This window comes from Callorhinus ursinus, unplaced genomic scaffold (assembly GCF_003265705.2).
Source record: "Callorhinus ursinus isolate GAN/ISIS: 27379988/994484 unplaced genomic scaffold, GSC_fseal_2.0 scaffold2, whole genome shotgun sequence".
Taxonomy (NCBI): domain Eukaryota; kingdom Metazoa; phylum Chordata; class Mammalia; order Carnivora; family Otariidae; genus Callorhinus; species Callorhinus ursinus.
Window position 1 is genome coordinate 68928451 of NW_027397064.1, and position 18548 is coordinate 68946998.

At 46.8% G+C, this 18548-nt stretch overlaps 1 protein-coding gene across 3 annotated transcripts in view; it reads left to right on the forward strand.

Annotated features, from left to right (window-relative positions):
- Nucleotides 1-18548, forward strand: part of ITGB6 (integrin subunit beta 6) — a 127128-nt gene that overhangs the window by 11348 nt on the left and 97232 nt on the right. The window contains exon 2 of one of the 3 annotated variants that reach the window (XM_073883502.1): nt 2689-2838. The exons of 1 other annotated variant lie outside the window; for it this stretch is intronic. The gene's annotated coding sequence lies outside the window, so the exon portion shown is untranslated. Of the gene's footprint in view, nt 1-2688; nt 2839-4048; nt 4168-18548 lie in introns of those variants that run through there. One more of the 3 variants, XM_073883503.1, reaches the window with a different exon arrangement.

Below are 18548 nucleotides of genomic sequence, written 5' to 3' on the forward strand. Positions count from 1 at the left end.
TGCAGAAATTGTGCTCTGCAAAAGCAGATGCCAATTCCCTCCAGCCGCCTCCAGCAGCAGCTCGGCATGATAATTAGACCGTGCGTCAGTCCCAGGCGCGGTCTGGGTGGGCAAATACACACTTGGCTGACCACGGCCACCCGCCGTCCCTCAGACTTAGGCAGGGCCCCCGGAGGCCGGCACTGGTCGGAATGGACGGCCCCAGATGGGTCGTGCTTTTTAAAACTCCACATCAAGAAACCTAAGATCAAAGTGTGTGTTTGGTGGGGTCAAGAGGTCAAGGGTATTTGCCAACGGGGTCAGTTGGTTGGTAATCTTGTGTTGCCCGCTTTTACTGCTGCTCTTGTGCTAGGATTAAACAATCAATTTTCTTAAAAAAAAAAAAGGTAATTTTAGCTTTTAATGTCTTAATTACACAAGTAACGTATATCCTTTGTATCAAATTGAAGCAATGTGGAAGTGTACAAAGTAAAAAAAAAAAAAAATGCGGGCTCTGCTGTGCCCCCTTCCAATCCCATCCTCCTGAGAACCATGATAAGGTTTGAGACTTTCCTTCCAGGCTCTTCCAATGCTTCAGGTTAGAGTCTTTGAATTCTTCTCTGACCCACCGGGAACTGACATCTTAACATGACCTTTTAGCATCCCTGCTGCTTTTTCTGTACCTGTGAGATCCACCGCTGTCCTGCTTCGGTGCTTCCACGTGACTCCGCAGCAGATTTAACGCAGGGCAACCTCGACTTGGGAGTCTCGCTGTTGGACTTGACCACATGGGCTGGCATAAGGAAGCACTGGCCCTTCACTGTGTGATCTGCACATTTCTATGCCGGACACAAGAGGTACATCAGACAAGCCCGACTTGGTGTTAGCCATGCATTGGCAACTAAAGCTATCGAGCCCAGTCTTTAATTTGACAATGGATATTGGGGGGGGGAGAGAAGATGCACACTCTAAAAGCCATCAGCCCTGCTGAAGTAAACAGATGCCTTTCATCTGCTCATACACCGAGGGGAGGGAAACAGAATGCAGTGCCGCTCTTCCAGAAATAGAACTGTTGCTGCAGTTAGCCCGGGGGCCTCGTGTACCCTAGGTGAGGCAGCAGACAGGGTTGCAGCTCTAACCTGCCCTCCCAAGCATCAGTTTCTTGGGGAAGGTATTCTGAGGACTTCAGCTCTAACGCAGAGCAGGGCTGGGTCAGGGAGGGGTCTGACCGGCATTCAGGAAAAGCTGCAGGCAGCAGAACGAGGGTGGCTTCCTGGCAGGCCTTTCCCCAAATACCCAGATCGCCCTGGGTGTTTTGACATTTGCTGGCATTAAGACCCTGTGGCCATTTCACAGCCCATTTATTTAAGGTATTTGAAACTCTCTCTGCAGGGCAGCTAAGGTTGTAATATTAGCTTACCAGACATCAGAATTTCTCTTGAGTTACCAAGTCGTTCTGACCACTTCGAGGTACCAACTCTAAATAGCAGGGAGCAAGCTTTATCTACATCTTGATTAGAGCATGTATTAAACTCGTTTGTGATGATCTGTCTACCAGACTCTCTCTCCTACTGGAAAGTGGTCTCCTTGAGGGCATGTGTTTTAAGCGTTTTGGTGCTGCCAGCACCCAGCCAGAACTGGGGTATAGGTTTTTAACTCAGTTTTACTGAGTTTTTATTATGTGGTATTTGTTTGGTGGCAGGTTTTCTGTGGTGGTGCTGGTAATTGTTCCCATGGATTTAACTTGACACAAGAGATGATGGTTAGTTTTCTTTGTCACTTGGTTAGGCTTGGTTAGCACCCAGTTATGCAATCAAACATTAACCTAGGTGTTGCTGTGAAGGTATTCTGGAGGTGTGATTATCATCTACCATCAGTTGACTTTAAATAAAGGAGATTACTCTGAATAATGTGGGTGGACCTCATCCAGTCACTGAAGGCCCTATGAGCAAAACCTGAGATCTCCTGCAGAGGAAGAAATTCTGACTCAAGACTGCAGTATCACCTCCTGCCTCCTGAGTTTCCAGGTTGCTGGCTTGCCCTGTGGATTTTGGGTTTGCCAGTCCCCACAAGCGTATAAGCCAGTTCCTTAAAATAAATACCTATATGTCTATATCCATATCTAAAATCTCTTATTGGTTCTGTTCCTCTGGAAGACCCCAACGGATACACATCATATACATGAATCCATGTAAAACACGCCATTCAATCATTCATTTATTTCTTCAGTTCACTCCACAAATATTTTTTGAGTGCCTACTAAGTGCCCCGCATTGTGCTAAGTGCTAGAAATAATGGTCAAAAACGTCCCAGATCTCAAAGAAAGCTTTGACTTAAGGTAAGTCCAGGGCGATGCTGTAGGTTTCCTAAAGAAACAAACCCAGCCTAGAATCTGCAGCAACTAGACTCAGACAGTGAGTCACCTGCAGCTGCCTTGGCCTGGGGCAGCGACAGCCAGGCCTGGCACAGAGCCAAGAAGGAATAAAACATTTGTGCCCCGGTGTCCAGAGCACCTGGTTTCACAGTGCCAAGAGAAAAATAAGAGTGAGAGAGAGAGAGAAGGAGAGAGAAAGAGAAAGAAAGAAAAAGAAAGAAAGAAGAAAGAAAGAAAGAAGGAAGGAAAAGATAAGACAAAAGCTCGGAGGGGAGCAGGGGAGAAAGAGAAATGATCAGGCGGGGGGTTTTTTTTTTTTTTTTTTTTGGATACAGGCAACCTTAAGGTTGAAAAGCTTTCTTCCCCTGAAGGTTCGGATCCTCAAGAATTCCCCCGCCTGCTGTGATGGGATGACCTCAGGATGACCTCACTTCCTTTCCAGGAGCCCTGGGGATTTCTGCTCTGCCCAGAAGCTTCAGGGAAAGGTTGGCTTTGGGTTCTGTCACTGCACCTTGAACACGTTGGCCCAGAAGCAGGGCTGCTGGGCATGAGCAGGAAGATCCTTTGCTCTGTGGACTGAAAAGTGGCACTTTTTTAAAACTGGCTTTTACAGGAATATGCTACCCTGATGTCTCTAAGTCTCGGTTGAAAAAAATGTAAGAGAAAGCAGTGTGAAAAGGAAACAAACCAAAAGATTCAAAGGGAAGGCTGTGGGAGGTTTGTTAACCTTCATATAAGCCAGATCCTTCCCTGACCAGGTGTAGGTGCTTCCAGTCCCAGGACTCTCTCTCTGAGCGGGAGCATGACCATGCCTTTCCTCCTCCCCCGAGGACGAAGTAGCAAGAAGAGAAGGCAAGGCTCAGATTAGACATCTCTGCCCCTGTGAGCAGCTCAGGGTTCAGGCAGTACTGGATGAGCCCACAGAAAAGTTTTTTATGAATAAGAAAAAAAACTTTCCTTAAAGCCTTTGACTGCCATCTGTCATAAGATGGTCTTAATCAGTATACGAATCTACAGTGAATAGGATTTAAAGTTTGCCCCCTGGGGTTTGGAAAGGCACAACCATGTGTGGTGGACCCAGAAGCATTTGGACTTCCTCTCTGGAGCTCCAGCACCATGCCACGTTGGCTTCCTTTACTTGAGGAAGCTGTAGTTGGGACTTGGCCAATTTAGCTAAGAGGCATCCACAGCTTCAGATCTCTCCCTAAATGGAACTGAATCCCCCAGGGTTTTCCCTGAGGGCCTCACTCAGGAGTTGTGGGGCTCCAGAGCTAAGGACATCAGAGCTACCCACCTGGCAACCTGTGGTAGAATCTTCCAGGTCCACAACCATCTTACTCTTGCTCGCAAGTGTCTCCTCTATCTTCCTGGTTAGTTATTTACCTAAGAATCTCAACAAACTTAACACTTCCTTGGCTGAAAAATACCCAACTAATTTTGATGAAGTTTCATCAGCCAAGAGTGAAGCCCAGAGCTGTGATGGACAGCCCAGGTGTCCCTGTTCCACAACCTCTTCAGGGACTCATCTGAAGGGTGCAAACGCCCAGGTGAATCATGCTCCTGACAAATTATTTTTTGCACTGGCCACTTGGGTTTCATTGTCCTTCAGCAGCCTCTGCGCTGAGGACGCAGACCCGCAGAAACTTTCCTTTTAGGCCTGGTTCGATTAATATGGACTCTGCCGCCATTACCCTTTGGAGAGAGAAAAATGGTGCTCACTTCATCCTTGTCCTACACTTCATTACAGAGCCATTTGTGTGATTTGGGGTGGAGGAGGGTACCTACTGAAGCTCTGAGAGAGACCTGACTCAGTGGTAAGTGGTCCCCTTTCTCAGGCTGCAGATGTACCAGCCCTCCCCTCTTTCTCGCTGAGTCTTTGATTATCCACATCTTTCACTTGTATTCGTTTATTTCTGGCCTGGCAGGCTTGTTAGTAAAAGGAAAGAAAAGCTACCCGGAGGTATGTATGCCCATGGAGGGTGCTGCCCTCAAAAGGGTGTTTTTTGAACCGAGTCTTGAAAATAGCATCTTATGTCAGGTGAAGGTGACAGGAAGGGCATCTCAGGCATAAGGGGCCCCTTGAGCAAAAATGAAACAATACTGGCTGGGGGCAGGCAAAGAGTACATTTGGTGAGGGGCCTGGGGACAGGGCAGGGAGAGTCAAGAGTTCAGGCTGGAGAGTATTGGTCAGACGCCTGTGAGGAGCCTTGAGGGCCAGGCCTACATGCTTCATGCATTCATTCTTCGAGAAATATTTAGTGAGTACCTACTGCGGGCCAGGCACCGTACTAAATGCTTAGGGATAAGACAGTGATAAAACGCAGCTTCTGTTCTCACAGAGCTTATAGCTACAGCATAGACAGAAGCAGCAAACAAGCAAACATGTCATACGGCAGACAGCCATAGACGCTATAATGCAGAATAAAGCAGGGGTGGGGAATAGTCAATGGGGTGCCATTGTAGAGGAGGTGGCCAAGGGTGCTAGAAGGAGATGCCACTTGACCAGGAACCTGACTCAAGTCCTGACTGAGATGAGGGCTCAGCCACGCAAACATGCAGAAGTATGTCCCCAGCAGAGGAAAAAGTCAGCACAGAAGTCTGAGGTGTGGTGGTGTACGTGGAGGCTTTTGGGGCCAGCCTTGGGAATGGCTGGAGTGGACTGTGTGGGATGAGGAGAGGGGTGGAAGGAGGTCAGAGAGGCCACGAGAGGCCAGGCTGGGCTGGGCTGTGCCTTATGGCCACTGTAAGAACTGTGTTCTTTATTCCAGGCATAGTGGGAGCCTGGGCTTTATTTTACTGGCAAAGTCGCGTCGAAGGTTTGGGAGCAAAAGAGCGACAGAACAGTATGATGTGAGCTGTTGTTTTAGGTCAGTCTTCTCCCAGTCTGAGGAGCACAAAGAAATCTTCCATAGAGGTATCGTATTTCATTCCGGTAAACAAGGCATGGTGGGGCTGAAGTGGCAATGAGGATCCGGAGCCCCAAGCGTCGCCTCCTTCTTTCTCTTCCCAGAGATCCCAGGGGCCCCTCAGAACTCTTGGTATTAGGGAGGTGACTGGGCCAGCTGTGCAGGATGGTTACAAGCTATTGACACTGCAGGCAGGACAAGAGCTCAAGGCTTCTCCAGTAAACCAGAGGAAAGACCCTGGGGTCTTCGGCTGGGGTAAGGGGGATGGAAATGGAGCAGAGGTGATGAAGCAAATATATGCCTATGTTGTGCACAACCAATTAAAAAAAAAAAGTGTGTTTCAAGCCAAAGAGATGACCATCTTTGGGATCTGGGCGTGGCTTATTTTCCAGATGGCTGGTCTGCATGGAGGTGAAGGAAGCTGAACAGTAATTTCTACCTGTTGGGAGGGTAATATCAGATTTGGAATGGACGCCTTTCTTCCTTCTCTCCACATAAGACCCGTAATAGGTGTTACCTTGAGGGCTGCATTAACTACCATTCCCCACTCAATCTGCCAGCCTCATTGGCCTCCTCCATCTTCCTTGACCACATCAGAAGTGCTTCTGCCTCAGGCGCTGAGCACTTGTTCTTTCTACCTTAAATGCTCCACTTCCCATATCCTCCACTGCCTTGGGTCTTCACTCAAATGCCACCCCTCCCCGCCGTGAGGGCTTCTGTAGCCACTCCCCCTTCTTGACAATTCCTAGCCCCCGTCCCTGTTTTGTTTTCATCATTCCTCAGCACTTTTAACTATCTAATGAGCTGTATGTTTGACTTTTTAAATATTGTTTATTGTCTCTCTCCTCATCTTCAGGACATAAGCTCGATGAGAGCAGGGACTCCTGCCTCTTCCCTCTCCCCAGGTCCTATGGCAGAGCTTGGCAAAATGAGGGTTTCACAGAGACCTTTGGAGTAAAGGACTGCTTGCTTGTGTGAGAACTATCGCAGGGCTCAGGAGCAGTCAAATAATTTAGTAGAGGTTTTGGTACATATATTCTTGAAAGCAGCAAAGCACATTTATTGTGGGCCATGCGGTGATCTGTAAATATTTTATCCCTTGATTTGTTAAAAAGATAAAAACATAAGCCAAACAAGATGTATGTTAGTCCACATGAAGATGTGAGACTTCTTTTGACAAATATTTACCCAGAAAGTTCCAGTGGCCAGTACATAGGTAGGCCCTGGGGTGCAGTGTTTGAGTGAATTTGGCAAAACATTGTGTGCTAGTTGTCTTTTCCAATTTCTTGAAGCAATTCTAAGATGCATAACCTACATCTGCAACTTACTCCCGTGGTGTCATTGTACTTATAGACCACCCCCAATTGACAGACAGATTGCGTTCTTGCAGCTCATTTTTGATTCAGCTGATGGAACTTGGAACATATTGTCTTATAGGACCTGCATGATGAAGGGGAGAGCTTCTCAGGCTGGGCTATTTAAGAATAATGCAATTGACATACCATAAATTCAAGATGAAAAACTGCAGAAAAGAATACTGTTAAATTACTAGTCTCAAACAACAAAATATAAATTGAATTAGAAAAGGTGTTGTTATGTACCTTGGGTGACCGTGCTTGAGAAAAGCATCTGAAGATGTTGAAATCTTCAACACCTTCAAATTGAAAGAAGCTTTGAATTCCTCAAGGGAAGCTGGAAGTCTGGGTTTCAATCTGGTGACCTCAAGTTTGGTGTCCCATCCTTGGCCAGTGCCCTTATCCTCCATTCTTCCTCTCTCCGAACTTTTCTTTGGTCTTTGCCGTTTCGCCTTCCCTTTTGCAGGTTACATACCCCTTTACCAACCCCCACCTTCTCTCTATATCTTTATTTTCCTTAAAATAAAAAGGAGTCACAGGAAAAGAGCCTGTCAAGACCGCCTGTCTGGAAGGATGTGGTTTCTTGCCTAGATACCCATAAAGAAAGGGAAAGTGTTTCCATGTCATTCAGGGATATCAAAATTGTGGCAAATTCAATACTCTTGGAATTATTTGTTTGCTTGTTCTTGCTTGTTTGATATTTAAATTAATGTTACAAATCATCTTTCTGACTTAGGCTAGGGAATAAGATCAAGATGAATATGAAGGTTTATACCTCCTTTTTGCCCACAGAATATCTAAGGCAAGATAATAGTATACCGTATTGCGATGGGTTTTCACTCTTCTTGGAAATGGGAGCTAGAGAATTCTTAGATTCTCACTGCTTCAGTTATAATAGAAAGAAATGTATATGAGGACCAAGAGATACCTGGTCCTGTCATTTTCTAGCTGAGTCATGGAGTTCCCCTAGGACTCTGTTTCCTCATCTCTAAAAGGTGGACAGTAAATTTGTTCTTCCAATTTCATTCCGTTGACAGGAACAAAGAGCAGAGTAGAAATGAACTTGCTCTTAAGACTCGAAAGAAAGACTTGAAAACCCTAAAAGCCATGGTATTATAAATTACCAAAAAGTTAACTCTGCAATGTTATCACAATCTGGGTAATTTGGAAAAGTTTCGTCCTCTTACCACAGCCAGGAAGATCCTGGGTTTTAAGCAAGAGTTGAAATTATTCAGAATCTGATATTTGTTTTGAGCCATTATCAATAACATAAGCAGGCAGCTTAAGTCTTAAGTGCTATAAAATATATTTGTAAAAGGAGAGGCCAGAAAGAACAAATGCTGGGTTGAGTGAATGCTAAGTTCATATCTGCATTTTTTCTACTGGCCGAGTTAGGTCATTCACACTTAAAAATCGGGGAGAGGGCACACACATTTCAAGTATGACCCTGATGGAAATCTTTCTATGTCAATTGCAGAATAAAGACCTTTTCTCCTTGTGGGGCCTGACTCAGGTGTCTAGAATGTATACTTGCTCATAAATAGCAGAAGTGTTCAGCATTATGATTATTTTTCTCCACCTGGGTTGTTTGGGGGTTGCAATTCACTCTGGGTAAATGATTAGTGGGTATCCTCATAGAGTAAAATCTATGACATGTGAGAGAGACTCACAAAGGATCTTAACCATTGGTGTTATTCCCCTAGCCAACACAGACTAGTATGGGCATAGCTTCTTCTGCTCTAAGACTTATTACACACCCAGCAAAGTTGTTTCAGCTCATCAAGATACTTTCTCAGAGGCAGACCTTGGGGGCAGAGAGAGGACATTGTCTGTTGTTTTAAAGGATCAGTGGCTAGAGAATCAGGAACCTGACATTCTTATCCTGAGTGAGTGACAGTGTGACTATGGGTAAGCCACTTGTCCTCTCTTCACCTCAGTATCTTATCTATAAAGGAGAGAGGACTCTTCCGGCTGTACAAATATCAAGAGGCAAAGCCAATATTATAAGCGCTACCTGTCCAGTTTGCCACACATCTCACCAGGTAGGCCTTATCTATAGATAAATAAAGAGGTAGAAAATGAGGCCAAGTGGGCCAAATAAAGCCCTAAAGCAGATTTTTATAGGCCCTTTATAATAATTGTTAGAAGTTTTTATGTCATTGAAAATCCTTAAAAATCAGAAGACATCACATAAGAATGTAGATTTCTGGTTGCTCTTGAAAAATCAAAAGATCTGGCTGCAATGGGCTCAAATCCAAATATGGTGACAATTAGCTAGAGTTGGTTGGGGCTGTCCCCTTTGGATCAGGCATGTGAACTTCTGTTTACCACAGTCCCCACCACTCCCTATTGCTACCTATGCCTGGTCTCCTTTATGCTAACCTTCTGACCCCTCTAGGCACTTGAAATTATGATCCTCACTCTAATATCTCTCCCACTCCCAGATGCATTAGTTTCCACTTTCCATACCTTTTTCTGAAAGTAGATTTTCTGCAGGGAGAGAGAAAGATCTTTAACACCCTGGCATGAAGTAGGTGAGCAGATCATTGTTCTCCAGAGAGGAGCATCTCAGCATCCTAGTGAGGAGGAAGGAGGGCTGAGAGGCCAGGAAATACCAGTGGAAGGGCAGAAGGTTAGGTACAGCAGCTCTGTACAATAGAAATATCATGCAAGTCATAAATAAGAGCCATTTATGCAACTGAAAAATTTCTAGTAGCCACATTAGAAAGAAGTAAAAAGAAATAGGTGAAATTCTTAACCAAACATACCCCAAATATCTTCCCAGGTGGGTCCCTCCTCCTGCATGCACAACCTAATCCTGCCCAGTGCCGTACCTTTGTACACACTGATCCCACTCCCACTGGAGTGCCTTGTCCTAATATCTCCCATCCAAGTCGTATTTGTCCTTCAGGGACCATTTAGCTGAGGTCAGGATCCTGATGCAGCTAGGCTGCATTGTTTCTATGTCTTTGACATCCATGCACCACTGGCACCTCTCATTTTAGCCCATCTCACACTCCACCATGTTTTGTCATTGAACTTGAACATGAACTTAGTTCCTGTGTGTATTTTTACCCAATTAGGTGAAGGTTCCTGGAAGACAGGACTCTTGTTTCTAGTGTTCTACACTTAAGCAGTACTTAGCACATTTTATTTACTAGCTGCTTGAATGTGCTTATTCTGTACAATCGGGCTGGGTCTATAATAGGTGTGTAATTTCTGTTGAATGAAACAAGTTTTAGATTTGAAAACCATATGAGAGTAGTTCTTCCAGAGGTAACAAAGCTCTGCCATGATTTCAAGGTTTTTTTATTGTCTCATTCTCCTTTCCTCTCTGCCCCATCTCTGTAGACCTTGAATGTGAGTTACTAAATCTTGCCATATTTCCATTTTTACCTCTGTTTAAGAGTACTTTGATAATGCTACTTCCTACTCATGATACATATTATTAATATCCTCAAGCAAAAGACTGAATTATCTCACAAAGTATGTGATCAGCATAACATGGAAAGCAATAAAACTGGTATGGATATAGAAAAACTTTGCTCCAGGTGGAAATGAAAAACTAATTGAAAGCAATGACTCAGTCGTCTGCATTTTTCCTGGTATAACAAAGCAGCACGAAATGTATGGTAGCCACGGATAAGCTCTTAATGCCCTTCCAGGTAATGAGTAACTATGTGTGACTAAGACAGAAATAGGAGAAAGTCTCAGACATTGTGGAAAAAAAAGTCCCCATGACTATCTAGTCCTGGATACTCCCCATTCTGGGAAAGATTATCATGTCCTAGACTGGAGTGACATCAGTGTTTTTATTTGTCAGTAAGAATCTATAAGAAGCAGTTATTGTCTGTAATTAAAAATTAAGTACAGTGAGAAAATTGAGAGATCTGAAATTTCCTTAAGCTCCCCCAGGGTCCTTATTTAATACATTTACACTTTTGTGGGGTTTTTCATATTTTTATAGAGATGTGTTTGTGAAATCAGCAAACACTGGGACAGAGTAAATGTTGGCAAAGCAGAATGTTCCTTCCAGGTCTAGGTTTTCAGGTCCTTGGAGGATAGACTGGGTTGGCTGTCTTCGCAAGAATAGGCACTCAGGTTTACCTTTAAGTAAAACAAATTGAATTCCAACATTAAGACTGTTATCACAAGTCCCCATGCCCAGCCCAGCTCCTGAACTTTCCTTCTTGCTGCCATGGATATTATTTTGGATATTTTTTAAATCTGGAACCAATTGATTCCTCTAGCAGATTTTCTCCATGTTTCTCCTGTACCTGTACCAGGAGAAACCAGTACCCAAAAGCTCACAGAGACCCCACCCCATATGGGGAGCGGGGGTGGCCGGGGTGAAGGAGGAAGGACAAGAGGGAGAGGGAGATGCTCATGTCCCTTTCCCCTCTCAAACTTAGAATAAAGGACCATCCAGATATTTTGACAGCCACCCTAGTTGAGGCCACCCACATCCCAAGCTGGTGAAGGGCTTTGTTCCCTCCCTTGCCAGTTGAGGAATCCTCCTGGAGTCCCATCTTTTCCTCACTCTCCACAGCCAAACAGCCCAAGTCCTGTCAGCTCTACTTCCAAAGACCCTGAATCTCTCTGTGCTCCGGGGCTCTGACCTAGTCACCCGGTCACCATCCTCTCCCTTCTGTCCTACCACATCAAACTCCTGTCTGGTCACCCTGTTACCTCTAGCCCCTCTAAAGTTCATTCCTCCCACAACAGCCTATATTCTCTTCTTAGAACATAAATCAGATTATATGGCTCCCCTGTTTCAAACTTGAATTGCTTCCCATTCTTCTTAAAGCAAAAACCAAATGTCTCTCCTGCCTCGGTGAACCCTCTACCACCTGGGTCACTCACGGTGACTGACTGACCTCTTCTGGCAGTACCCTCCCCTTCCCTGGACATCCTGTATTCTTCCCATCACCAAGGCTCCTAGAACACGCCCCGCCTCCTTAACTGTGCTCTTGCTCTGCCTGGAACCCTCGTTCCTCTGATATTCACATGGGTGGGGTCTTCTTTGTTCTAATCTCAGCTTGCAGTCACCTCATCAGGGAGGGCTTCCTTGGTATCCCTCTCTAAAGGAGTCACCTTGTCACCCCACCATATCGCCCTCAAGCAATTCTCCGCAGAGCAGTTATTACAGTCTGATATTTTCTTATTTATTATTTTTAATTAATTTCTTTAGCATTTATCTTTCTCCACTAGGCTATCTCTCTTTTACTCACCCTGTATCTCCAGTGTCTAGGACAGAACCTGCCAAAGAGTAGGTGCTTTTAAATATATTTTGAGTGGATGGCTAGATAAATAACAAATACCATGGCCAATAGCCATTCAGTAATGGAGCATCTATGTACGCAAGGTTTTAACCTTATATTACAATGACATGGCCAGTTTCAATTTAAGCATAAACTTTGCCACATTATCACATATGATCCTTGTGGGAAACTCTGAGGAAATTAAAGAAAAGGAATCAAAGGCCCTTGCTGCCAAGAAGCTGTACGTTGCTTTCTGTCTAATGCCAGAAAAAAGGAATATGCATGTTAGGGGCTCAGTGCTTTCCTTGAAGCAGAGCTAGCTAAGCCCAAGCAGAGATCAGACACGTGAGACCAGGACCCACCAATAATTTCCAAGCATTTATTCGCCTGGTTGATCTGCATCATCTTGTTTTTCAGCTGAAGGAGCAAGGAAGAGTTTAATGAATGGGGATGGACACTAAGGGCAAAAGGAGGGGGCCCAGTGGGGCTTGAGCCCTTAGGGGGCAAGGCAAGAACCAGAAGCTGAAGTGCTGTTTGCAGGAAAGAATTTTGGGTCTTTAAGCACAAGCAGAGCAGCTTTGGGACTCAGGGTATAAAACATGGCCCAGGGTGGGGTGAGGGTGTTTTCCCTTTCTCTGCAAGGAATGAAGTGTGCCCGCACAATGAGGAACAATGGCGAGGAGCACAGAGCTCTGGGGATCTCGGCACATGGGCCAAGTGGGCCAAGGGGCAGCTTTGGGGTGCTGGAAGACAGGAACACTGCAGCATTTCCCTCTGAGCAGTGCCAAAGTCCCAGTGCACTGAATGCATCCCCAGGCCACTGGAGAGTTCTGCACGGTCTCAGTACCCAAAAGCTCACAGAGACCCCAGCCAGCATCTCAGCACCCTGCTCCAGGTGGGGCTGAGTCAGAGCTGGGCAACATGCAGACATGTTGCAGTCGGGGTGGCAGCAGAGTGGTAGTTTCAAATGACCATCAAACTATGTACCCCCAAGAGCTGCAAATTTTTTCTGAGTATACTTGATACATCCTATAGACTTACCCCAAGTAGGGAGAGAGACTTTGAGAAAGAGGAGGCATGGAGGGCTAGCATGTGGAGCAATCAGGTGGCAAAATTTGAGTGAAAATATGATCTAATTGGCCCCCACAGGCTGGTGAGGCCTGGGGACATTTGGTTACACCCTTGCCAAGGAGGCTCAGTAAACAGGTTCAGACCTACTCAGTCGGGAGGCAGTTAAGTACAAATGCCAAGGGGGAGCCAAAGGCAACGATAGGCAGAACAATGGCCCTATTGTGGCACCCAGCCCTCTGTGGGCTGCTGGGAGGGTGCTCCAAGCCCACTGGCCACTCTGCTCCTGTGCTTAAATAGTCATAATTAATTAACATGAGCTAATTATAATGGCTTCCGCCTAAGGGGTTACATGCTGCATAAGTTTACAAAATATGGAAAATAGTTTCCTTCCCTGCAAGGACACTGCCAGTCCAACAGAAAGGTGCCCCAGATCTGTAGCAAAAGGGTGCAATTCAGATTGGGTTTCTAAAGTTCTCTATTTAGGAATTGAATATAAAACACATGTAATCATCTTCCAAATCACCAGCGAAAAATTTAACTTTGTTTATTGGGGGGCAGAGACCATAACCTATGCATTCTTACATCCTCAAAAGCCTCACTGGGATCTTGCACACAGTAGGTACTTAGCATCTGTTGCATAAAAGAATCAGCTTGCAGCAAAGAAGGAATGTTCTTTTGACTTGGCAGTTCATCTCCAGAAGCGAAACCCTGGGGGGTAGCGTAGAGGAGGCACATTCCAAATGACATGGAGAAAATCAGTTCCTTTCCCATTAATATTCCCAGGAAAAAAATAAAACAATTCTGCTTTATAGAGCTGAACTGAAGGTAAAACAAGTTAACAAAACAATTCTACCTTGTGTGGTGGTCTAGCTGTCCCCACTCTAGAAAAGATTCACGGGTCTGGTTTCATTCTGTTGTTAAAAAGCTCTGTGAGTGCATGTGTGGTTACAGTCTGGGGGGCATGTACAATGATAACAGAATGACAGAAAACATTACAGTCTACGGCCACAATGGTAAGCACTGTGAATGCCATGCTAAGCAACTAGAATGAAGTTCATCAGTGTACAGGATGGAGACTTAAAGGCTGACCTAAAAGCAATGGGGCTTTTTCATCAACGAGCAGCCCAGGAACCTCGGAACAGTCATAAAAGAAAGCCCTAGATTGGTGTGGGGTTGAGAATAAGCTGGTCGTTATGCCTAAAAAGAAGATGGTCATGTTCACAGGGTAGGCAGGTGTCTGCTGGAGCAGAGTAAGGAGCTCACGGCTATGCCTCATTTACCCCTCCTTAGACGGCCTCCCTGGGGCCACACAGTAATCCAACTAGTCACATTGTCCCATGTGCAATCCAGGCAGCATCACCAACAGCTCTGAGAGTCTGCCTATTCACAAATGAATCTCCCAGGGATTTTCAGGCGAGCTCAGAAAGCCTTCAGATCGCAGCATCTTGGGGTGGGTTTGGTGTACCATAATCATTACTTTGCATCACTACAGTTGTTATGACCAGGAAGGGATTGTATCCTTTAGGAAATGTATCCATCCTTAAATGGTAGTCTGCCCTTTTAGAGTGTTATGGAACCCGGACTGGATCGCCGGATGGAAGAACCAAGTAGCGCTCAGAGATCTTGGAGGATAGGAGGTTTATTTAACGCCGGTGGGCTCAGAGGAGAGTGGTCTCCAAAGTTCTGAGCCCTGAACACAAAGGGGGCAATTTATATACTTCTACTTCCTCATACTTGGCACTTTGGGCACATGCGTGAAGCAGGGCAGGGAGAAGGACCCGGATTGGTGCGCACGGGAAGCAGAGCAGAGAGAAAAACCTGGAAGAGCCCTGGGGCAAGGACCAGGACTTTCTCTCTGGCTCGGTCGGCCATCTTAGGACACAGATTTTCCTCATCAAGAGAATTCAGGCAGCCCCAAGACCCTGATTTCAGTTTCATATGACAGGTTCCCTAGAATACCCTCAATCTCAGATATCCTGTTCCCTTGCCCGGTGAGTACCTCCTGGGCAGCCCTCATCAGGGCTTAGTGTTTGCTGTGGGCAGGAAGTATGTAACTGTCCTAGTTAGATAGCAAAGCTGAGGTTCTTTCCATCAACTGTTGCTCCTGAAATGATGATGACTCATCTGTGCCCATCACCCAGAGAGCTGAAGGTGAGTCATCACAGAGGCAAGAGATGGTTAAGCAGACCCCGAGGACCTGGGTTCAGAAATGAAAGGACCAAGTCAGACATGACAGGAACAAGCCAGAAGTCCTTACCCACTTTCCCCGAGCGGAGCCATGCTAAGCTTTAAATAAATTTAATCCCGTTTTTCTTCCACCACTTTTCATTCTTATTTATTGCTACCCATTGAGCCAGAAGCAGAATGGTCAAAACATTTCCAGTGAAGCTGAATTTTCAGGGTATTTACAGTCCGCCTGGAAGCAGCAGGAAGTGGGATTTATAGATTTGTATTACCAGGCAGGCAATTTCCCAAGCCTCAGCATTTGGACTTGTTTTTGATTAAATAAATGTGCAGATGTAATGGGACTAGATCTCTGGATCCCTGGAGGTCTCCCAATAAATTGAGATAAGATCCTTAACCTAGAGGCATTAGCATCCCCTAGGAAGCCCCAACAAGTGGGCGTCCGGCAAGTGGGAAGGATGATTACAGAGTGAAGTAAATCCCTGGGAGGTCAGGAAGTTCTTGGCAGGCGTGGAGAGTACCTTCTCATCTACTATGAGGCTAAAAGGAAAAGGTTCTCGCAGATGAGGAGTTTTTCAGCAATGGAAAGCCAGCAGCGATAAAAAGCATGGCTCATTCTGCTTGGGCTTAAATTCCAGCTCCTGTTCCTCATCGGCTGACCAAGAGGGGACTTGAATCCTCCAGGCGAAGCTTCCCTGCTTTTAGGACAGGGATAATAATAGTACCTCCCTCAAAGGTTGCTATGTGAAAACCTCAAAAGGCTACTGATTTAAGAGCCTTATCTGCATACATCAAACCACATATTTCTTCTGCTCAAGACCCTCCAATTGTTTCCATCTCATTGACAGGAGAACCCAAATGCGCTCTGAGGCCTCTGGGTTCTGGCTCCCTGCTGGCTCTCTCAACTCCACCACTGTCCCCGCACTCTCGGTTCCAGTCCTGCTGGACGGTTCGTAGTTTCTGGCACACAGAGTAGCCTGACCCGCTCCCCACTCAAACCCTTTGGACCAGTTCCCTCCCCCTGAAATGCCCCTTTTCCCCATGTCAGCCTCCTCCTTTAAGGTCATCTGAGGCACCATGTCACCTCCTTAGAGAAGACTACACTGGCCCCCCTGGACCCCACAGGTCTGCCATCTGTTTCTTTTGTCTCCAAAGTCTGTGATGTTCGTAGATGTGAAGAACAGAGCGGGGTGGGGGGGGAAGCATCTGTCCCCCCAGGGGCCCACCACTCCATGTCCCTCCCTCCCCAAGCTGCAGAGAGCCTCTCTGGCAGCACCTATCCTTGGGTGGTCAGGGTTTCTGCCAAGGGGGCAGCCACTGCCTGCTCCTGAGGCCTATGGTTCGCAGGGGCCAGAAGGGAACTGGGTGGCCTGCAGAGAGAAGAAGGGCTCCTTTCCCAGGCTCCTGTCACCTGGCCCCGAGGCAGGTCACTGGCCACGCCTCCCCTCCCTGAAATGTATTGAGCAGTTTTATCTGCTTTGGCCATCTGCCCTGCGACTAGAGTTCAGAGTCCTCAAAACTGGATTCAGAGTAAAGAACACACCAGTCCCTCCACCTTCCTCACTTCGTTCACTCCTCCAGCATTTCCCTCTCCAGAAGGAAAGAAAAAAGCTCTCTTGCATTTCTATGACAGTGTAGACACCAGAGATGCAAACAGAAATCCGTAGCGGGGTATGCACATGAGGAAAGGGGGGTGTCCAAGTAGACTAAGAATGCCCATGTGGTCTTTACCCAAGATAGAAGAAGACACTCCTCCCTCAAGACACTGTTGCCAGCTCCCAGAAAGTTGTCATAATGAACAGGCAAATCTACAGTGTCAGCCATGTGGGTTGTGCTTACCCAGGTTAGCACCTTCCTTCCAGTGCCTGGCACACCGTGGCATTGGTAAACTTTGGCCCGTTCAATTCATAATGCTTGTCAGCATCAGGAGCACAGTGAGCCATCAAGGCCCTTCCCACAGTTCTTGGTTGTTTGCAGATGATCCTCCCAGCCTCTCTCTTCTAATCTACAAAAGCAGAACAAGGACACTGTGGGTGGCAGAAGGGTCCGCCTGGCTCCCAGACGACCCCCACCACCGTCTAGCTGTCAGCCTGGTCCTCTGGCCCAGAGCCAGGTGGCACGGAAGGAAGGCACATGGGGCAGAGGCGCAGGCCGGGGGAGGCCTGGCGCTAAGACTGGCATTTCCTCGTCCTCCAGGCTCTGCAGAAGAGCCAGGAAGGAGTGTGTAGGTCATACTTCCTGGAAGTGCGCAGGGAGCAGCCAGGCTGAGCTCACCCTCCTGTCATTCCTCCACGTCTCCCTGCAGGAGGCTTCCAGGGCTGGAAGCCAGTGGTCAAAGGGATGGACCCTTTGCACTGTTTTGTCTGCTCTGCTTGAGGAAGGGCATTCCAGCCACCGCACTAAGCAAAACCACATTGCCCCAGCATGGCTTCATTCACGGAGGCCCAAGATTTAAAGTCTGTACTTCCTTCCCAAGCCAGCAGGCCAAACACTGGGGGACCTACCCGCAGATCCACTGCCTGTTTTCCCCCCAGGAGCTCCTTCCCCAAGCCACCAGGCTATCCACACCCTGCTGCTCCGTTCTCCCTGCCTGAAGCTGCTGGGAGAAGCTAAGTAGAGAAAACTGTCAACCAAGGGTTGCAAAGTGGTCCTCAGGATGCCAAGCCCTGAACTCATGTGGCAGATGTGGGCACCAGCAGTTGGTTGGGCCACCTCTCTGGCCCCCATGCCAGCTGTAACACCCACTCCCCGGGCCTTCCACTCTGGACCAAGAGGGTGGGGGGGAGTGCCATCTGCCAAGTGACAGCATACCCCAAGACACAAAGGAGAGAAGGCCATGAAAGGTTGCAAGATGAGGAGACTCAAAATGAAGCAGACGGGAGAGCAGCCATGACCAGGGAGTTAGAGAGGGCTCTGACTCCTGACTGACTCCGATTGTTACCAGCATGACTTTGGGCAAGTTACCTAATCTCTCTTAACACTAAGCATCAGTTACCTTATTCAGGAAAAGGAAAGAACAGTATCTACTTCACTGTACCAGTCAGGGCCCCAGCAGGAGGCAGAAATGACACCAGTTATCTCAACAGAAAGAACTAAATATAAAGAATCGTTGACTGGTTTACAAGACTGTCAACTAGGCAACTGAAAGGGTGGAAAGATACATCGAAGGTATCCCTGAGGTAGCAAATGTGGGAAGTGGGACAGGGAGAGAAAAAGGAAGAACTGGAATGATTAAAACTTAGACACCTAAGGACTGAAGGAGGGCTCCCGCAGGACTAAGACTCAGACCCCTGAGCAGGAGCACTGCTGGGCTGGCACCGGAGATCTCTGGGTGGGCGTGATGAGGCTGGTTCTGCATGTCGCAAAAAAGAGCAAACTGGATCTGACTATGCTGGAATGAGCTCCACTGCCGGGGTGT